This window comes from Aedes aegypti, chromosome 2 (assembly GCF_002204515.2).
Source record: "Aedes aegypti strain LVP_AGWG chromosome 2, AaegL5.0 Primary Assembly, whole genome shotgun sequence".
Lineage (NCBI taxonomy): Eukaryota > Metazoa > Arthropoda > Insecta > Diptera > Culicidae > Aedes > Aedes aegypti.
Genome location: NC_035108.1, coordinates 214,743,083 through 214,765,347, shown reverse-complemented (window position 1 = coordinate 214,765,347; position 22,265 = coordinate 214,743,083). Strand labels below are relative to the sequence as shown.

General features: G+C 35.6%; 1 protein-coding gene across 6 annotated transcripts in view; it reads left to right on the top strand.

Moving 5' to 3' along the window:
• Positions 1–200: 200 nt before the first annotated feature.
• The window catches only part of LOC5574477 (tyrosine-protein kinase receptor torso), a 198,415-nt gene continuing 176,350 nt past the window's right edge, over positions 201–22,265 (top strand). Inside the window, exons 1-2 of one of the 6 annotated variants that reach the window (XM_021843938.1) lie at positions 7,288–7,519; positions 7,631–7,989. The gene's annotated coding sequence lies outside the window, so the exon portion shown is untranslated. Of the gene's footprint in view, positions 278–6,044; positions 6,152–7,287; positions 7,525–7,612; positions 7,990–22,265 lie in introns of those variants that run through there. The other 5 variants (XM_021843936.1, XM_021843937.1, XM_021843935.1 and 2 more) reach the window with 5 other exon arrangements.

Genomic DNA, 22,265 nt, shown 5'->3' with positions numbered 1-22,265 from the left:
ATGGAAGGTATGGTAACGTTGATTTTCTCTCCCCTTCATTCGCATTGCATTATAACGCAAACGTAATAATGACGTCATGCAAACCGAATTGAAGAACATTCAAAGTGTGAATGCAAAGGCAACATAAAATCAGCACACCTATTTTTCGGCTCCTTTGCTTTCAGCCATCTGTCAAACTCTTGTTTTGATTTCGTTTCTGCGCCGTAAAGTTCGGAGCGGCATCTCGGCAGTGATTAGGTTTTAGGTTCCTGCTCAAAAATCTTACCGTTTATTCCAGGTAAGCATATCTTAAACAATAATTTCATCTGTTCGGATCAGATACAGATCAGACACAGATGCATTAAAACATTTCTCGATTACTTTTTCAAATCGACGTAAGTAACTTTTATACGGTTTTGAGAAAATTAATTAGGAAAAATCACAATCTATCTTCTAAAACTGTTTTAAAATGAATCATTTTTTTTACATTTTGTTGCCGTGTACTTCGCTCAAATTTTGCATACACTCAGCTCACGTTCAAAAACTAGGTAGTTTCTATTATTTCCCACAAAAATAATTATAAGAAAATGATAAGCCGTTTCATTCAGTTACTTTCGACGTTTTTCTACCAGTGTAAAATCGGCTCAAGTAGTGTTTTGTTTTGATTCGTGGTTAAGTCACTTTGTCTCTCCATACAGCGGGGCGGCGAAAGTAGTGGTTAGGTTGCGAAAATTGAAAACGTTACTTTCGTCGTTTTGTAAATCCGGAAATTAAACGTTCTGAAAGTGAAAATTTGAGTTGGTACAGAGCGGTACGTGTAGAATTCCGCCTGCTTAACACGTAGGATCGATAAAGTAAGTTTGTATACTTTTTTGACTTGAGCCTGTATGAATAAGTTTTCGAGATTTCATGCTTGTTTCAGCTCATCAGATGGAGGCAAACGAAGAAATGATAGACGACTGCGAGGCGAGTTTTTCTGGTCAGTTGCGGGGTTCGAATGGTCCCACGCTTGGTGCATAAATGGATGAGTCACTCGATCTCTGTGTGCATCGCCATTCAGGTGAGTCCTCATTTTGTTACCAGTTCTATAATGTAAGAGATTAGCTATTCCCGGCGGCTAGTGGTTTTGTTGACGAAAGCTACAATCGAGCTTTCCAAAACTGTTTGGTTCTTGAAATCTTGTTGACAAAACAAAACTACTAGCTGACGGGAATTGAGGTGAAGATGCATCGAAGCCAAATCTCGATTTATATAGAGCACAAATGTAGATAACCAGACAACCGTTTGTGCTGAAAACTTGATCGATTGGTAACTTGCTGGTGATGATCAATCGATTGAATTTTCAGCACGAACGGTTGTTTACTTCTCTAGATTTGTGCTCTTGAAAAATAGAGGTTTGAATCCGATGCATCTTCATCTTATAATCACAAGAAGACGACTAAACCGCAGTACAGAGCGGAATTGTACAATAAAGCAGTCTCTTACATCGCACTGGTACATAATTTCCGACCAAGGGTTGCCGAGTAATCTGCCCATACTCACATAACAGTCCCTTTCAAAAAGGAAATCTCATAGAATATGGGACTGTTATGCGAGAGTGGGTAGTAATGTGGTTCGTATGAAGGAGGCAGCACGTTGTAGGAGATAAGTTCGTAGTCGAGCAATGTAGTTTGTAAAGAAGGGATTCTATGACTGAGGCTAAATATTGCTCTAGTTCATGTTAGTTTATATAGGGTAAAGAATTACTTGGACACTTCCATGATTGACTTTGGCATGGGGGAGTTTTCATAACCGAATAGTTTGAAACTTTGCAATAAGGAGAAATTAGCATTGAAGGCATTTAAATCGAGATCCAAATGACCGTGCTCATTTGGATCTCGATTTTAATGCCTACAACACTAATTTAGGCTAGGAGCTGTAACAATTATGTAGTTCAAGGTTATACAGTGAAATCTACATGAGTCGATGTTCCATGACTAGATATCGACTCATATAATCATACTGAAAACCATATTTCATGATTACGAGGACGGTCCTCTCAGAGAGTTTTCCAAGACATTTCTGTTCCATGAGTCGATGATCCCTTCAGATATCGACTCATGAGGGTTGACTTTAACAACTTATGTATCGTGAAGGCTCCATATTCTGCGCACTTTAGGCTTTTCAAATTTCAATCAACTGTAATTAATTAAAAACAAAAATCTGAAATTTTTAGAGCTTAATACTTATTGACCTTATGTATAAGGTATAGTGGCCAGTATTCCTGGATCAGCTGGTGTAAATAAAAAATACTTTTAGTTCTCTTTTGACTTCCAACAGATGCTAGTTCTCTGGTTGTGCTACGTGACTGCACCAACGCTATGAGGGAAGACCAGCTTGATGAATTCTTTGTTTCTCCGCCAACTCCAAAGCGCAACCCAACGCATAGAAATTATGTCAATCGCACACATATCGTCTTGACGGCTGCCGAAAGGCTGGAAGAAATGCGGCTTCTTGAAGAAAAAAAAAGCAACAAACAGAATTTAAGAAGAAAAAAGCGGAAATGCGTGAAATTCGTAAGAAAGAAAAAGAGAAGGAGGCAGAAGAAAGGAAGAAGATGAAGTTGTTGAGGGAAAAGGAGAAACAACTGATGATTCAGCTGAATAAAGAGAAAGGATTGAAATTGATTATTGAGCAACAAATGCTGAAGGAACTCGTAGATCGAGATAAGACAACACAGATACAAGTAAAAACGTTGTTTCAGAAATAATAAACATTACAAATAATAAAAAATCAGAAAAGAAAAACTAGCAAAATGATAATTCGAACATAAACTAATGTGAACATTCATTTTTAAGACTACACTCAAGAAAGAAATACCTGAATAACTTTTCTCTGGAGATTTTTTTCCCTTCAAATTAAGATGCATTAGGTCTCTTGCCCAAATAGATTATTTTCCCATGCGTTTCTCGTGCAAAAATCAAGTAATGTCTCTACAGTCACTATTTTGCTATTTCTCTTTGTAGTGAATCTTGATGTAGAAACTCCAAAGAAATTTGAAAATACTAGCAAAAATTGTCTGTGAATTTCTTGGGATTTTGTTTTATAATATATCTGAAGATGACTTCTGGAATGATTTCAGAAGCCCTCCATAAATTCACAGAGATTTCTCACAAATTTTCTCTGAGATTCGCCCATAAATTCCTCCACTGATTTTTCAAGAAATATGTAAATGTATTTCTTCAGAGTTTTCATCGGAAAATACAGTGGAAATTCGATCTAACCTCCTTTAATAATGTTCACAAAGTTTGTTATGAAAGTTTCTCCAAATACTATTTCAGGATTTCTCCAGAGATTTTGCTATTTACTAATTGCATATTTACTGCAAAAACACACATAGCAATTCCTTTAAGAAAATCTTCAAGCTTTTAATTACAGTTTTTGAAGAAAATTGTTTCGGGATTTTTATTGAAAAACCTTAAAAGTTCATACGCCTATTTTTCGATATTCCTTTTCATATGGTTCCGATTGCCATTTTCATATGGTTTCTTTCATAAATTTCTCAATAAACTCGACCAGAGATTCCTCGTTAAGTTACTCAAGATTTTATTCTAGGAGTATCTCTAACGTTTCATCCATAAATTACTCCTACATATAATTTTGGAGTTATTTTCTAAAGTGAAATCTCCATACGGATTCTTAGAATTTTCATCTAAGGTTTCACATTTGAAAATACAGGTCGGACTCGATTATCCGGAATTTTAGACTCGATTATCCGGAATTTTAGACTCGATTATCCGGAGTAAGTTTTTTATATTATTTTAAAGATTTAATGCACAAATTTGAGTTTTTTTTAATATTGCAATCTTTGTATTTGTATGTCACGAAAAGGCTTGAGAACGGGACAACCGATTTGCACAATTTTTTCACTGTTGTCTTCTTGAAGGGTTCCGACGTGTTCGTGTGACGAAAAAGTTTAGGGAAGTTTTCGGAAAATTTGGTAAAACGGGGGAGTACTTATATGTGATTTTGTATGGGAAGGTGGGTCTTAAAAAGGATTTTTTGTGTATGCTGGTCTAAAAATTTGTTTTCTTCTCAAGACCCCTAATGTTCCAGGAAATAATTTCTGGCTACGCCACTGCATCATATAAATTAAACAACAAAAAAAAAATATTTAAGTTCTTTTATCGCAGATTTAATTTTTCTTTTAGTGATTCAATTATCCGGATAGAAAAAAAACTTGATACTGCGGATAATCGAGTCCGACCTGTAGTACAAAAAAATCCTATCACTTCTACACAGGTTTCGTTAGGGATTCTGTTGGATATTTTTAAAATTTTGTTTAGAATATCCTTCCTTTGTTTAATAGTAATCATTGCGATCCAACGTTACCAGATATCAAAAAGAGAAAAAAATGTATAGATTCATATAATTTTGTTTCAGCTTTTACTGTCCGTTTACCTAATAAAGAAGTAATAAACAGTTGAATCTTGTTTTACCGACAACTTTTATAGTGACGAAAGCTTTCTATAGCGTTTTTTCGCTTGGAATATATTTCCATGTTATATTTTTTCTCTATTATGACGTTCCTTTGCAATGTCGTTATAACAAGCATCGGCTGTATTGAAATTTCAAAATATTTTCAGAAGACATACACAAAGCGGTTGTGCTACTTTTCCCCGAATGTCGGTTCCCCGAATGTCATTTCCCCGAATGTCAGTTCCCCGAATATCCCACTTCCCCGAAAAGTTTTTGGAACTCATAATTGTCATATCTTTATACATTTTAGGGTGCTGAACGTACTGGTCATCTGATATGCACCCTTCTTTATTTGAATAGCGGTTCTTACGAGTTTTATAGTCCTCAGCATTTTTGACAACATGGGTATATCCAAGAATGACCAAATACCTCCTTCTTTTGATTGCTTATCGTTCTTTCTCATTAATCATCCTGCCACTGAAAACTATAATTGCGCCAATTTGAACTGTTCCACTTTTCGGGGAAACGGGTCATTCGGAGAAATGGCATTCGGGGAAACGGGTAATTCGGGGAACTGGCGTTCGGGGAACCGACATTCGGGGAAACGACATTCTGGGAAAAGTAGCACAATCACACAAAGCGTGACAAACGATGAGGAGATGCAAAAGAATTGAAGTTAAGCGTAAAATAATTTGTGTACCATATCTGAATAAATCCAGGCAGTAATAATAGTAATATTTTATCCGTGATTGCAGCTTTCTAATAAATAACACTTTTATTACAATGGTTATGCATGAAACGTGCAATAAGAAATTGAAAGTTGTTTTACTGGTCTTGCATTGCGTTTCCTAAACAGCCATATACCATTAAGTCACCAGTCACCGTGCGGACTCCATTCATCGTGCACATATTCCGATTTCTACAGAATATCCATACAAATTTCACAAATTATTGTTTTGTTGATGAAATGAAGTAGTTTTTGTTACAATGCACTTCAAAAACAAAATTGAGTAACGCATAAATGTAAACAGACAAACACGGAATTCATCTGCTGATGTCCGAGATCATTACAAAAGAAGCGCGGCATCGGCTTAGACTGCCGAGAATACGTAAGTTCCCCTAATTGTTTGAAGTGTAGATTTTTCTTAAATCACGGTAAATGGTAGCTTGACGGTAATAGCTTTGTACAGAGTTATTCAATATGAACAGCGCCAGAAACGGAATCAGAAGCCAAAAAAACGTGATATACTCATTGTCTTGATGTTGATATGCATTTCGCTGACGGTTTTGGTGATTAAATCTGTAATAAGCTCTCATTCAATTTGGGCTGTTACCCTATGAATATAAAATATGACGGAAATCGGTTCAATTTCACAATATGAGATATGCCCGTTAGGAATAGTAGAAAAACAACAATGGTACGCCCTTTATCCATATTGGTTCCCTGCTTGTGGTGTAGTGGATTTAGTTGTCATTTTCATACCTAAGTTGCGACCAATACACATTTCAATGTTTCTAAGTGTTAGTGCTTTTTAACAGACTGCCAAACTGAATCATTGCGTGCCGAAAAATTTTTCGAGGTGATGTAAATTGGTTCAAGTTGTTGTGACTTATAATTGCTCGAATGAGGGTTTTTGTGGAATATTAGTTAAATTATATGTTGTTTGTCGAAAGGAGAAGTTCTAAACTTAATCATAAAGGAATAAATTATCAGGTAAGCAGTTCATTTCAATTGTAAAGGACCAAACAAGTCAAAGCTATGCATATAGTGCCAGGAATGGGGTATAAAACCCTACTATGTGAATGAGCTTTCACTATGGGATGATAAGTTTGTTTTACATTCCAGTACTAATGTGTTTAGAACATTTTTCATATGTTCTCCATAGAAATTTCCATATAAATCTACATTATCTTTGGTCCTCCAATAAATCACCAACTAGAGAGCTAAAAAATTCACAGAACACTATTTTTATGGATTTTATTTTCAAACTTTTTTAAATTTCAAACCGTATTTTTATAGATGATCTCAAAAATGTATTGGATGGAACCTCAGGATCAAGAGATAAGATTTATTTTAGGACGGACCTGGTGTAGTGGTTAGAACACACGCCTCTCACGCCGAGGACCTGGGATCGAATCCCATCCCCGAGATAGTTACTGAAAATTTCAGTGACAACTTCCTTCGGAAGGGAAGTAAAGCCGTTGGTCCCGAGATGAACTAGCCCAGGGTTAAAAATCTCGTTAATAAAGTCAGAAAAAAAATATTTTAGGGTGATGCTAAACTTTTCAAGGTGCGGCAATATTCAGTATGAGTGTTTCAATACGCAATTTCATACTTGTGATGGGTAGTGACACACTTTCAAGATTTTTTTGGATTCCAATAAACTTGAATTTGTATGGTACAAATATGTTTATTTTATTGAAACATACTATTGAAAACAAACAGTAGTGCGGTATATTATGCGTTAAAATTGGTAGATTGAAAATCATTACTGTTAATACTTATTTCTGAAAAATTTAGCCTCTGTGCGCTCGTTATTTACGGACAGCAAATTCGGCCGTACCGACACACTATCATCGAGTCCTATCTGTCTTTTTTGTTTGCAAATCGTGTCTGTCTATTTATACAATCGTCCTGATACGGAAATGAAACGGAGCTTTTCCGAATGCAATGGTTCATCAAAGGTATATTATCGTAGTATTTCGCACATAATGGTCCATCATCCAGAGTTCACTATACCCACTATTGCTGTATCCGTCCTGTGTATCCACCGGCAACAGAACAGATAGATATCAATCTATCGTATACCATGTGCTTCGATATATAGTGAAGAAATATCCTACTGGAAAGCCGACCACCATCGGGTCCAATCAAGTCAGTCGGTGTCGAGTGCGTAATCGGTACGGTCGGGTCAAAAGGTGCTCCTGATAAATTTATGGAACGTGATACACAAATCAAGGCAAACTAAAATGTCGCGTCGATTCACATGTTGAATGCCGTTAGGTCTAACTCGAATTTGAGGTTTAAAATTTAGTGAAATTAGGAATTTATTCCGAAGTGTTTGGAAGTATCCAGTAGGTGGTAAAGTATGATCACTTGAAGCATGTTCTTGGTTTCCAGAGTAGTAACTGTTCGTAAATAAAATCAGAATTTTAATTTTTGAATTAATTGAAGCGAAATAAATATTCACAGACTGTGTCTATAGCTAGACTTGCTGAAGAGAGAGAGTAGTTGTTTCGGCGGCAAACAAATATACGGTGTCGCATTGTTTGAACCAAATAGTGGCCAACTAATATTCGTTTTGGTGAAATTGATGGATTATAATGAAGAGCATCAAAAATTGAATCAGTGATTACTAAACCCAACGAAAACGTGATCAACGATTTCTAACGATCGGCAGCTATATGTTGAAACACATAACGAAATTGCCTAACCTTGGAAAATAAAGTTAGATGTAGTGCATTGTAGTGTTTTCAAAGTTTAATAGTGTATGAAAATCAAAATTTAATAAGCAGATAGCAGCGCTACATATCCAATTTCCAACACAACAGGTGAGCTCAACGTACAGTTTTTTTTGCGAAGCTAACAAAGCGGGCTATGAACGTATCGAGTATTGATAGAACGAGTGATGAATTCGATGGTTAACGAGTGCATTGTGTTATATTTCGTCGATTTCATGCGCTTTTTGCATTGTTTCAAATATGTTTCAAATTGCCAATTCCACAATTTTGCCGAAGACACCATATGTCTATCTAAATGTTTTGAAAAAATAGTTTTTCTATCTCACTGCTAGGTGGATTGATCACAAAACTTTTTTCATCAGAAGATGCGCTTTAATATACCAAGAAACTTCTCCGAACTATCGCTAAAACCAACGGTTTGGGCGCTATTCAAAAAGCGCATGAAATCGACGAAATATAACACAGTGGAGTGTAGTTTTTGTTTTGCAAAGTGATGTGGACTAAATCAACATGTTTGGAAATATAGGATGTTTGACCTATCATCAAAGGCCTCGAAAGAAAGTGCTGTGTTACAAAACATCGTTAGTGATTTTGGACTGTTCATGTGTGTGCAAAAAGAATGGAAAACTATAGATCTTATATAGGGTTTCATTGCTAGTAGTGGGCCCTTTAGTAACTGAGATGCATGTTTGTTAAATTCTTAAAATTTCATCTGAAATAACATGCAATTCCAAACCTGGCATGGAAATATTGCTTCATTTGCTATAAGTCAGTGTTATAAATTCATAGAAAAAGATATCAATTATTTCATTTGATCATGAATTTTATTATGAGCAATTTTCGCTGAAACCAGGCCGCCAACGGCACCCATTGTTAGAATTCCAATTTTATGTCACTGTTTTCGATAAAACTTGAGGGTGGTCCTTTCGGTTTTCTCAAATTGGTGGACCCCTCGTACGCCAGCTAGCTAAACAGTTTGCGAAAAAGCTCTATTTGATAAATCTTAGATATTTCTTCACGTGATATGTCTCATATTTCCCTTGGAACACATAGAAAACTTAATGGCATCGTATAGAGGAAGGATATAGCTTTCATCTGAGACTAAAAAAAATTTGGCGGCCATTTTGAATTTGGCCGCCACTTTGAATTTTGTTAGAACAATCGTTTTTTCACCATTAGCGCACCGCTCGTTTTGAATTTTGAGATCACCATATTAGAAAGCTGAGAAAAAATTGCGTTAGATAGGCTACAAAAACTTGGTGTATTATTCGAGTCAGGTGAAGAGTAGGAGTATTATTTTGAGTGATAAAATCTGGCGGCCCTCTTTGATTTTGACGCCATCTTGGTCTTAAGTAGTAGAATGAATTTTTCACCTCGTTAGCAATCAACATGTTGAATTTTAATGCTACCACCACACTTACTCTTCTTCTTGTTCTTCTTTTTCCGGACGTTACGTCCCTACTGGAACAGAACCAGTCCTTCAGCTTAACTAGCTATAAAAACAAATTATCAAATAGGATTTTTTAACGCTTATTTTCTACCTGAATGATTCTTCTGCATATCTTCGAACTGAGGAATAGCATTAATCCTTTCATTTATTTGGTCTTAAACCATTGACAGAAACAATCAGTTGAACAGCTGAGATAAGATAAGAAAGAAAAAATCTGATTGTTTTATATTTAACGAAGGCTTCATAATTCAACATGATGAGCGCTGAGATGGTAAAAAAATCATTCAACTGCTAAAATCCAAGATGGCGTCAAAATCCAAGATGGCCGCCCGATTTTTCAACCTCAAAATGACACACCTGCGTTTCGGCATTACGTTCACATTCCTGCTTCTCATCTTTAAATTTCGCTATATGTCACGCTGGCTCATAAAATTAAGGAATGTTTTTGCTCAAAAACTTAAGATTTCTATTCTAGTTAATATACGTTTGGCAATGTTACACGTTAAAACACAATATTTACAAATGGCCCAACGCGCATAATCTATCAGCTTCATTCAATGAACAACATTGCATATGGTTTAAAAAATATGTTTGTTTATTTCAATCTATGTTTTTGGACAGTTTTCATTTATTGAATTTATTTATTCTATATTCCTGAATACAAAGATATTCTGTTATCAAAAATCGCATTATAAAAACATCCTATTTAATAACCTGTAATTATAACTAATAAAGCTGGGTAGCAGGCTCGGTTCCGGTAGGGACGTAACGTCAGGAAAATGAAGAATAATAATAAGGAGAATATAAGTAGCCTTGTTTTTATTGGTAGCCTCTAAATTCGACATGCTGAGTGCTATCAAGGAGAAAAAATCATTCTACTACTTAAAATCAAAATGGCGTCAAAATTCAAGATGCCCACCAGAGCTTATCACTCAAAATAATACTCCTATTTTTCACTCGACTCGAAAAAAAACAAACGATTGAAAACTTGTTTCTTTGTTGTACGAAAAATGATGTTTGCATTGATGGCACTCGTCACTCGATGGCGGCCTGGTTTTTGGCGAGAATCGCTCATCTCAATTCTAGGTCTTTAGTAACTAACCTTTTTTTCAATTTCAATTGTTTTCAATATCAGAAAATAGATGTTAGAACGATTCTATGGCATTTCCCGGAATGCCGTTTACCGGAAATCATTTCCCGGAATGACCCATTTCACCAATACCCATTTCTCGGAATTCTATTTCCCGGAATGCACCGAAAATTAACTTTCGCGGATTTTGTTTTTTTTGCGGTGTGAATGTCAGAACTAAACGGCTTACAAGACCCCTGTTCAGGTAAATAACGTATTAACGTGGCTTTGAGGACTCTATCATCCTTTTTCGATACGGAGGCATGTTCAATAGTGTGGGACAAAATTTAGATTCTCGCTACAGTCCACTTTTTGGATTGCATTTAGGTCCCATAACAACTGTGCAAAATTTCAGCTCGATCGGAGAAACTATATTTTAGTGCCAGCCGTTCAAAGTTTGTATGGGATTTGCTATGGGAAAACTTACTTTTACAAAGAAAAATCGCCAGAGGTCGCCCATTATCCTCTATAAAAATTCTGAACATAGACCTCGATAGGTATTTTAACGATGAAGAATATTGCCGAAGACCGCGAAACAATCCGACACTTGTGTAAAATGGACAGCCCCTTATGTAAAATATTGTGAATAACTTACCTTCTTATATCACAAATTCCAATCATTTTCAAACGATATGCGATAGTTTGGGTGGATATTGATCTAAATGATCGATCGCCATTAGCCTCATTGATGGGAGATAGTTGAAGCATATAGTTATATGACTATTTTTGCCCCATTTTCCTTAAAAACGATTTCTTTCATAATAAAATGAACAGACATTTTATTTATTATGTACTAAATAGGGTCCTAAAATTTTCCTGCTTAAATGACGGCTATATCATATTTAAACTTTTATTTATAAATTGGGTCCATAAATGAACCTTGACATTTCTGATCATGTTTGACGTTCGCTTAGTCGACAAAAACACCACAGGGGTTTTGATTTTAACACTGAGGTTGTTCCTATCTGACATTTCGGAAGGGACACGGAAAACAAAATCCAACAAAAACACAAAAAAAATTTTTTTGGGCTTAAACAAACGAGAAACACTGAAAATTGAGTAAACATTTGTTTAACTTAAGGGTTTGGCACTAAAATTGGGACAGGGCTTTAGGACCCTATTGTTTATTCAGTAGGTGATGCAATATTTAAGTAATAAAACATAGGAGATTATGGGAATGTTTTTCACATAAATAAAAAAAGAACAGAAATGGATCCACCAAGAAACCATCTGTAGAATTATTTTTATTTTTTTTTTAAACAAATCACTCAGGATCAAGTTAGTTGCACAATCATTACTGTTGAAATTTCGTGAGAGTTGATTGCATTTTGTCTTGTTACGGATATTTGTTATTAAAATATTCGGCAGTCTGTATTTTTTGAAAGCTACGTTTTTAGTTTTGTTATTCAAGTTTATTCGAGCTCCTTTATGAATTATGACATGTATATTGATGATTCTAAATTAACTAAAACAAGAAAAAAATTCTATATGTTATGTATTTTAGAAGGCTCTTGAACATGCTTGAAATTCAGTCAAACAGATGGAACCATAATAACTGTTTACAATATTAACACAGAATGATTCACCATGAGGAACATAAACCAAAAAACATTTGCCTTTTTTATAATCATTTATTAAGCAATTTTTCACAACTACATACTGAATAGTTGCTTTATTATATTACTTTGCAGCTGCTATGCACACATTGTTCAAGCAAATCTGGCGAAATTATTAGGATACTTACCATTCAGTGAATGTAATCATATATTGTAATGATGTTTATTCAGGTTTCACTCAGCCTAATAAGGACTGTTAATTTAACAACGCTAATTTAACAAACAACATTATTGCAGTTTAATTCAGCATTATGTTTAACAACATTTTAATTATTTCCATGTGAAACCTTTGTTTGGGCGTTGTTCACACAAATTTGGAGAAATTATAAAGCGTGTCGTTGTATATTGACTTTATTCTACAACTTCAAATTCGCTTTATAAGCATTTATCTCAGCTTTTATTCAACTGCCACAAAATTAATTGAAAACAAATTAATGACTAAAAATCGCTAACATCGCATATATCAAATGCAACGTACATTTTTACTATGAATTAATAACCACTTTCAATAATTACCCGGATACTGGATTCAAACTCGAGACCTTCCCATCGTCAGCGGTATACCTTGCCATCTGCGCCATCCTTGAATTCATATATCAGTCTTCCAGTGCCCAATATAAACCTCTTGTAGTTGAACATTGATCATGCTTGAGCTTCTGTTCAACAATGTCTAATCAACACGTGCTATGCTGATCAACAACTGAACAAGCGCATTACTTCTGCTGCTGTTCAGTACTGATGCGAGCTGAATTTAGACGGCTGTTTATAGCGCACAGTGAGAAAATTTATGTCAATGCTGGTCAAAATAAAGTTTATTCACAAAGTAAAATTGAATGAAATGATTAATCAAATTTGATAACAAGTTTCAACTTGTGAAAACTTTAATTTAATTGTTCATCTAACTATACTAAAATTCATTTATTTCATATATAATATTGTTATTAGATTAATATTTTAATTATTTGTCGTACTTTTCCATACATTAAGCATTATAGAAATATAAAGTATATTTCAACCATTTGTATGCTAAATGTGCTCTTTTTGTTTTTCAAAATAATCCTATATCAGAAGACTGATTCAAAATATTTTCTAAACATAATTGAATAATTGTATTAAGAAAGCATCAGTTATTATTGTATCCATTATGTTTTTATATATTAGTAAGTTAGTGACGAATTCGCCAAGGGCGAAAAGCCACTCAAATAGAGATAAATAATAATAGTATTAGTAAGTTGAACATTGTAATACATTAGCAATACAACGCAATTTTTAAATATTTTGTCCAATTTTCGAAAATTTGGCTATGTTGTGACCTTTTTTGTAAGGCTTATTTGTTGCTGAACAATGCGTTTATTAATCGTTATTTTGGCCTTCTTTGGATTAACTGTTCGGATGATATATCTATGTTGTATTAAGATTTTATAAAATACCTATTCAGCTTTAAATCATGTTCATGTTAAGCATGGAAACAGCTGAAGTGCAAAGCAACCAAAACGTTAGTTCGTCTCCTGTACATTTGTTATATTATATTTATTGTTATATTATATTGTACAATTATATTTGTTTGGTGGAATATTGGCTCTTTAATACAAGGAAAAATGACTTGTTCAACTTATTAGTAAAACAATCTTGACAAGTCGGCAGAGATTCTTTGGAGAAGTCTAATAAGTGTTGATTTTACTATTATTCATTCCAATGACAAATGGTGAACATTGTCTTAAATTTGGATCTAAATAGCATCGTCTCAGCTCTTTTTAGGGTATTTTTTCAGCTGTCACCATTATTCAACAATAATTAAATATGCATGTTTATTTGTGACTCGGGATTGTTAGTTGGGTAACCACTTTCATGTAATTATTGTTAAATTATTATGTATACTTCGATTATCATTAAACATGTTATGGTTAGTAACTTTTTCCGATATCAATAACGTCACAGATGATGATCACTACATTTGAAAAATTTAAATTATGATGTTTTTAATCCAATTGATTTGAAAAACATTTGAAAATAACATAAAAAGACATGATATGTTTTGCTTGAATAAAAGCATACTCATATACTGTTATTCGCATTGTTTTTAAGTTTTACTAATCATGCTGGTCAACATTTTAAGTATGAGACACTGAAACTTTTGTACGATTTGTTGTTAATCAAATGTTCAATATTTTACTAAAATGATAGCTAAAACCTATAGAAGCTTTTAATCAGTCAATTGTTAAACTTCTTATGTGTTGTAGAACAAAAGCTACTATATTTGCATTTTCGTAGGTTTATTCAGCTCGTATTCAAAACACAAACTTCAAGTGGAATAACAGCTTTTTTATAAGCGGAAATAAATTTTATTCAATTAATGATTCAACTAAAAATTTGTTCAGCAATGGTTGCTGCTATGCAGCTTGTATTAAACACGTAAGTATCTTAAAAGCTACCAATTGTTCTTGGGAAATGTCAACCAACAAGCAATCTGTTTGAAGCAAATGTGGAAAAATCGAGAATTGGGCATTTTTTTTTTTAATTTCTTTATTAGTATCATTCCAAACATTACATTCATTTCTTATATCTAGGTGTTCTGTGTTATTAGACAACACTATCATCCTTATTTGGTAATACAAATTTAAGATTTAATTAACATTTTGTTAACAACATATTACATTTCATTTGCCGTAGCAGTTCAGATTTTTTACAGGTGAGTTGATTTCACCTGCTTATAAGAGAAAAAAAAACGCTTTGAATATACTTAACCTAACTTAACTTAAACATATAACGCATTAATCGTGGCAATAGAAGATTGTAACGATTTTTGCCTGACATTATTTATTATTTTATTTGACATTTGTTCCAATGTTTCAACATTGGATATTCTATGTAACTCATTGGTACTATACCAGGGAGAAAGTCTCAGAATCATTTTCAAAATTTTATTTTGAATTCTCTGCAGAGCTTTCTTCCTGGTATTACAACAGCTAGTCCATATTGGTACAGCATATAATATGGCTGGCCTGAAAATTTGTTTGAATATCAAAAGCTTGTTCTTAAGACAAAGTTTTGATTTTCTATTAATAAGGGGATAAATACATTTTACATATTTATTACATTTGGCTTGAATGCCCTCAATGTGATTTTTGAAAGTTAAATTCTTATCTAGCATGAGCCCTAGATACTTAACTTCATCTGACCAATTTATTGGAACCCCTCTCATCGTGACAACATGTCTACTTGAAGGTTTCAAATAAAAAGCTTTTGGTTTATGTGGGAATATTATTAGTTGAGTTTTGGAAGCATTAGGAGAAATCTTCCATTTTTGCAAGTATGAAGAAAATATATCCAAACTTTTTTTGCAATCGACTACAGATGACACGCAGGCTTCGTCCTTTGGCGGAGAGGCCTGTGTCATCCGCAAACAAAGATTTTTGACATCCCTGAGGTAACTCAGGTAAGTCAGATGTGAAAATATTGTATAATATTGGTCCCAAAATGCTGCCTTGAGGAACACCAGCTCTTACAGGAAGTCTTTCAGATCTGGAGTTCTGATAATTAACCTGAAGTGTACGATTTGACAGATAACTTTGAATTATTCTAACAATGTATGTTGGAAAATTTAAGTTTTTTAATTTTACAATCAAACCTTCATGCCAAACACTGTCGAATGCTATTTCTATGTCTAGAAGATCAAGACCAGTAGAATAGCCTTCAGATTTGTTGGAACGGATCAAATTTGTTACACGTAAAAGTTGATGAGTGGTCGAATGTCCATGGCGGAATCCGAACTGTTCATTGGCAAAAATTGAATTTTCGTTGATGTGGGCCATCATTCTGTTCAAAATAACCTTTTCAAAAAGTTTAACTGATTGGACGATAGCTAGAAGCTTCTGCAGGATTTTTGTCTGGTTTTAAAATTGGAACAACCTTAGCATTTTTCCATTTGTCAGGAAAATATGCTAATTGAAAACATTTGTTAAATATATCAACTAAAAATGATAAGCTACTTTCTGGAAGTTTCTTGATGAGGATGTAGAAAATTCCATCATCGCCAGGAGCTTTCATATTTTTGAATTTTTTAATAATAGTTTTCACTTCTTCCAAATCAGTCTCCCAGGCATTTTCGAAAACGTTCTCTTGATTGAGAATATTTTCGAACTCCTGAGTAACTTCATTTTCAATTGAACTAGTAAGTCCTAAATTAAAATTGTGCTTAGGGCTTAGAGCCAGGGTCCAATTGAGAAATTTTATTTTCAAAATTTTTGTTTCTTAATTGAGCAAAACGTTTCTTGATTTCTTTCTGCAAATCCTGCCATATAATTATCATAGCAGGATCGCGAGTGCGTTGAAATTGCCTTCTCCTCACGTTTTTAAGACGGATCAAGAGTTTAAGATCATCGTCTATAATCACGGATTCAAATTTTACTTCACATTTTGGAATTGCAATGCTCCGGGCTTCAACAATGGAATTTGTTAAAGTTTCAAGAGCATTGTCAATATCAATCTTAGTTTCTAAAGAAATGTTAACATCAAGATTAGAGTCAACATACGTTTTATATATATTCCAGTCGGCTCGAAAATAATTGAAAGTGGAGCTGATAGGATTAAGAATCGCTTCATGGGATTTTTGAAATGTAACAGGGACATGATCAGAATCAAAATCAGCATGAGTAATCAGTTGGCTACAAAGATGACTAGAGTCGGTTAAGACCAAATCAATCGTAGATGGATTTCTAGAAGAGTTCAGTTAGAAAATCAAAATCAGAGGCAGACATGTCATGTGATTTCCCATTAGAATTTCCGGTAGACGAAGAAGCGGAGTTACCTGTGGCGGTAGGGTTTTTTACATTTGATTTGAAACAAGTAGAATGGGTACCCATGGATCGAACAGGGGAGGAGTTCGAATTTCCTGCTACGATATCGGCAAAGGATTTACCGTGGGTAGATACATTCGAAATTGAAAGATTCGAACGGCTACCCGACGGATTAAAATTTGTTTGTGAATGAGCATGATTATGATCTTCCTGATGGGTATGATTCATGATCAAGCGATCGTTAACTGAAAAATGAGCATTGCTCGATACTCTAACTGGCAAATTCCGGAAACGAGCCTCAATGACCCTTTTGTGTGAAGGGCATTCCCAAAAGTTAGCTTTATGAGGGCCCTTGCAATTGGCGCATTCAAACTTTCTGGTATCTTCTTTCACAGGACAGACGTCCTTAGCGTGAGAAGAACCTCCGCAAATCATGCATTTAGCATCCATGCGACAATTTTTTGTACCATGACCCCACTTTTGGCACCGACGGCACTGAGTGGGGTTCTGGTAATTTCCTCCAGGTTTCTGGAAATGTTTCCACGTCACACGAACATCGAACAAAAGTTTAGCTTTTTCTAAAGCTTTAATATTATTTAGTTCTTTTTTGTTAAAGGGAACTAAATAATATTCTTGAGAAAGCCCTTTCCGAACAATGCCAGATTGGGTTCTCTTTTTCATAATGATTACAGTCACCCCACGCAGTTGATTCACCCACAATTTATGAATCAGCTGACTTCAAAAGACAAAATTATTATCAAACTTGTCACAAAACATCACAGAATTATTTTTACTGATAAGAAACTATGTGTAAAAATAATTCTGTGATGTTTTGTGACAAGTTTGATAATAATTTTGTCTTTTGAAATCAGCTGATTCATAAATTGTGGGTGATTCAACTGCGTGGGGTCACTGTACTTGGACTGGGGAAAATCAAAGTAAATCATTTATTCCATTTTTGATCTCTTCAGGTGACTTGTAGTCACTTGAGAGACCTTTCAAGACAACTTTGAACAAACGTTCAGTTTTGTCGTCATAAGTAAAAAATTTGTGCTTCTTCTCTTCAAGATGTTTGAGAAGAAGTTCACGATCTTTAAGAGTTTCCGGCAAAACGCGACAGTCTCCTTTCTTTGCGATTTGGAAGGAAACCTTGATTTCCCTAATGGAGTTCAAGTTCTCCTGCCTAAATCCCCCAAATTCGGAACAACTGACCACGATAGGCGGCACTCTTTGCTTCCTCACTTGAATCAAAGAGCCTGGGCTAGAGGCTGCTTCGATTTGGTGTTCGGAAAATTTGTCTAGAGCATCGAACTGATTGCTCATTTCGATACAATTATTCATTTCACCCTTGGAAGAAACTTCGCATTCCGGGGAAGCGTCCTTTCTCCCATTCTTGCCACGTGTAGTGACAGTTTTAAAACCCACTTTTTTGGAAGGAAGTAGTGAATTCAGAGATTCACCCTTTCTTTTGTTAGTTGTTGATACCATGTTTAGTTAATAAACGAGAAAGACGTGACCTTCGAGAGGTTTTTTCCCAAGACGGTGTCCAAGAAGGATTACCACCACTAGCTTTCGCCAACGGGTCCAACGAAAAATTGGAGGAACGGGTCCAAACAAGGATCGTAAAGGGATCAATAGAAAAAATAGTACTGAAAAGTACTGTTTTATTAGCACTGAAAAGTACCGTTTTTTAATTTTAGCACTGAAAAGTACTGTTTATGTAGCACTGAAAAGTACTGTTTTATTGCTTTAGGTAGTTTTTAAGAAAACTTCCAAGAGCAGAGAGAATTCGTGTACGCACAGCACGAAGGTACGATGCGCACTGAATTGAGCATTGTTAACAACTGCATCTTCACATTTATGATCACTTTTTCTGTAATATATGAACGGCAATTGAAATATTGTAGGGCAAACGCTCCCTTAGTGGAGGTAGCTCCAATAGTGGAGGTAGTGTGTTTTGACATGTTTCGCACTTTTTATGGCTATGTGATATTTTTCTATGATGTACGATGTGAAAATGATACAAGTTATCGAAAAACATTCATAAAATTTAACCATAAACCTATTTTAAACAATTATTTTGCTTAAATTTTTTGCTCCTTTGCACCTATAGTGGTGCATCAGTACCCATAGTGGAGGGTCCCATAAGAAATCAATGGTTTGCGCCACTAAAGGAACCATTTTTAAAACATACCTCCACTAAAGGAACAGTGTTCCTATTGTTGGTGCAAGGCTTTTTGCAGGGAAATTTCAAATGAATCGTGATTTTTATACATTTGAATGATAGAAGGATTTGAGATCTAGCGATTGATACGCTAAAATCATATAATTTTTGATTTTATCACCATGTTTTAGCAGTTTTCGCTTAGGTGCACCACTAATGGTACATTTGCCCTAATACCAAATATCCGTAAAAAGACAACATTATTTCCCGAATACTTTCGTTAAGTAAAAAATGCAAATGGTTTCATTTTTAGATTTTAATTTTGTTATTTTACTTGTTTTAATTATGAATCGTGGTTTACGGCCAACCAGCCGAGTGGAAGTTTAACAACTACCGAAAAGCTAAACATTACATATAATTTGCAATTGGATTAGATGGACAAATTGATGTGAAGATTTGCGAAAAAGTTACACGTCTTCTCAGTGAGAATCGAACTCACGACTCCCCGATCTCTAGTTGGGGCGCGTTAACCACTACGCCATGAGAGGACTCATGAACGCAGAAGTTAACCTGAATTCGATTTCAGCTCAATAATCACGTGGTCCTCTTTCGCAAAGTGCACCTCTTTCGGAAGAATTAGATGCCCATCCAAACACAACGCTTTCTATATATATCCAATGCCTAGCCCGAGAGCGCAATGTTTTTTAGATATAGGAATAGCACACTACACTAGCCAGCAACTGCGTTGGCTGAGGTTTCTATTGTGTGGGCTTCCAATGGGTCGCGACGTTCTCAAACGACCGGTTACGGAACATGAGTCCGTTGCTCGATAAATACTTGTTTTAATTATGAATCGTGGTTTACGGCCAACCAGCCGAGTGGAAGTTTAACAACTACCGAAAAGCTAAACATTACATATAATTTGCAATTGGATTAGATGGACAAATTGATGTGAAGATTTGCGAAAAAGTTACACGTCTTCTCAGTGAGAATCGAACTCACGACTCCCCGATCTCTAGTTGGGGCGCGTTAACCACTACGCCATGAGAGGACTCATGAACGCAGAAGTTAACCTGAATTCGATTTCAGCTCAATAATCACGTGGTCCTCTTTCGCAAAGTGCACCTCTTTCGGAAGAATTAGATGCCCATCCAAACACAACGCTTTCTATATATATCCAATGCCTAGCCCGAGAGCGCAATGTTTTTTAGATATAGGAATAGCACACTACACTAGCCAGCAACTGCGTTGGCTGAGGTTTCTATTGTGTGGGCTTCCAATGGGTCGCGACGTTCTCAAACGACCGGTTACGGAACATGAGTCCGTTGCTCGATAAATACTTGTTTTAATTATGAATCGTGGTTTACGGCCAACCAGCCGAGTGGAAGTTTAACAACTACCGAAAAGCTAAACATTACATCACTAGCCAGCAATGCGTTGGCTGAGGTTCTATGACATATGCGGCTTCCCAATGGTCGCCGTTCTCAACGGAACCGGCTTACGGAACATGAGTCCGTTGCTCGATAATACTTGTTTTAATTATGAATCGTGGTTTACGGCCAACCAGCCGAGTGGAAGTTTAACAACTACCGAAAAGCTAAACATTACATATAATTTGCAATTGGATTAGATGGACAAATTGATGTGAAGATTTGCGAAAAAGTTACACGTCTTCTCAGTGAGAATCGAACTCACGACTCCCCGATCTCTAGTTGGGGCGCGTTAACCACTACGCCATGAGAGGACTCATGAACGCAGAAGTTAACCTGAATTCGATTTCAGCTCAATAATCACGTGGTCCTCTTTCGCAAAGTGCACCTCTTTCGGAAGAATTAGATGCCCATCCAAACACAACGCTTTCTATATATATCCAATGCCTAGCCCGAGAGCGCAATGTTTTTTAGATATAGGAATAGCACACTACACTAGCCAGCAACTGCGTTGGCTGAGGTTTCTATTGTGTGGGCTTCCAATGGGTCGCGACGTTCTCAAACGACCGGTTACGGAACATGAGTCCGTTGCTCGATAAATACTTGTTTTAATTATGAATCGTGGTTTACGGCCAACCAGCCGAGTGGAAGTTTAACAACTACCGAAAAGCTAAACATTACATAATTGCAATTGGATTAGATGGGACAAATTGATGTGAAGATTTGCGAAAAAGTTACACGTCTTCTCAGTGAGAATCGAACTCACGACTCCCCGATCTCTAGTTGGGGCGCGTTAACCACTACGCCATGAGAGGACTCATGAACGCAGAAGTTAACCTGAATTCGATTTCAGCTCAATAATCACGTGGTCCTCTTTCGCAAAGTGCACCTCTTTCGGAAGAATTAGATGCCCATCCAAACACAACGCTTTCTATATATATCCAATGGCCTAGCCGAGAGCGCAATGTTTTTTAGATATAGGAATAGCACACTACACTAGCCAGCAACTGCGTTGGCTGAGGTTTCTATTGTGGGCTTCCAACGGCACGTCGCGACCCATTGGAAGCCCACACAATAGAAACCTCAGCCAACGCAGTTGCTGGCTAGTGTAGTGTGCTATTCCTATATCTAAAAAACATTGCGCTCTCGGCTAGGCATTGGATATATATAGAAAGCGTTGTGTTTGGATGGGCATCTAATTCTTCCGAAAGAGGTGCACTTTGCGAAAGAGGACCACGTGATTATTGAGCTGAAATCGAATTCAGGTTAACTTCTGCGTTCATGAGTCCTCTCATGGCGTAGTGGTTAACGCGCCCCAACTAGAGATCGGGGAGTCGTGAGTTCGATTCTCACTGAGAAGACGTGTAACTTTTTCGCAAATCTTCACATCAATTTGTCCATCTAATCCAATTGCAAATTATATGTAATGTTTAGCTTTTCGGTATTTGTTATTTTGTCAATTATGTGTTAACAGATTCCCGTAATTTCCTATGGTTTATGATTTAAATATTGTATCTCCTGAATAAACAATTAATGAATCCCTGAAATAAATTTAATTCAGGGATGTCTGTTCAATAAATTATGAAACAACTAGTTTTTAGGGGAATGGGGACAAAATAGCTATATAACAATATGCTCCCACTATCTCCGATCAATGAGACTAACATCAATCGATTATCTATATCAATTTCGTGTACCCAAACTATCGCATATCGTTTTAGAATTTATTTCAATAAAAACACGTTGAAAAAATTGAAAACAAGAATTCCTCTTCAAAAATA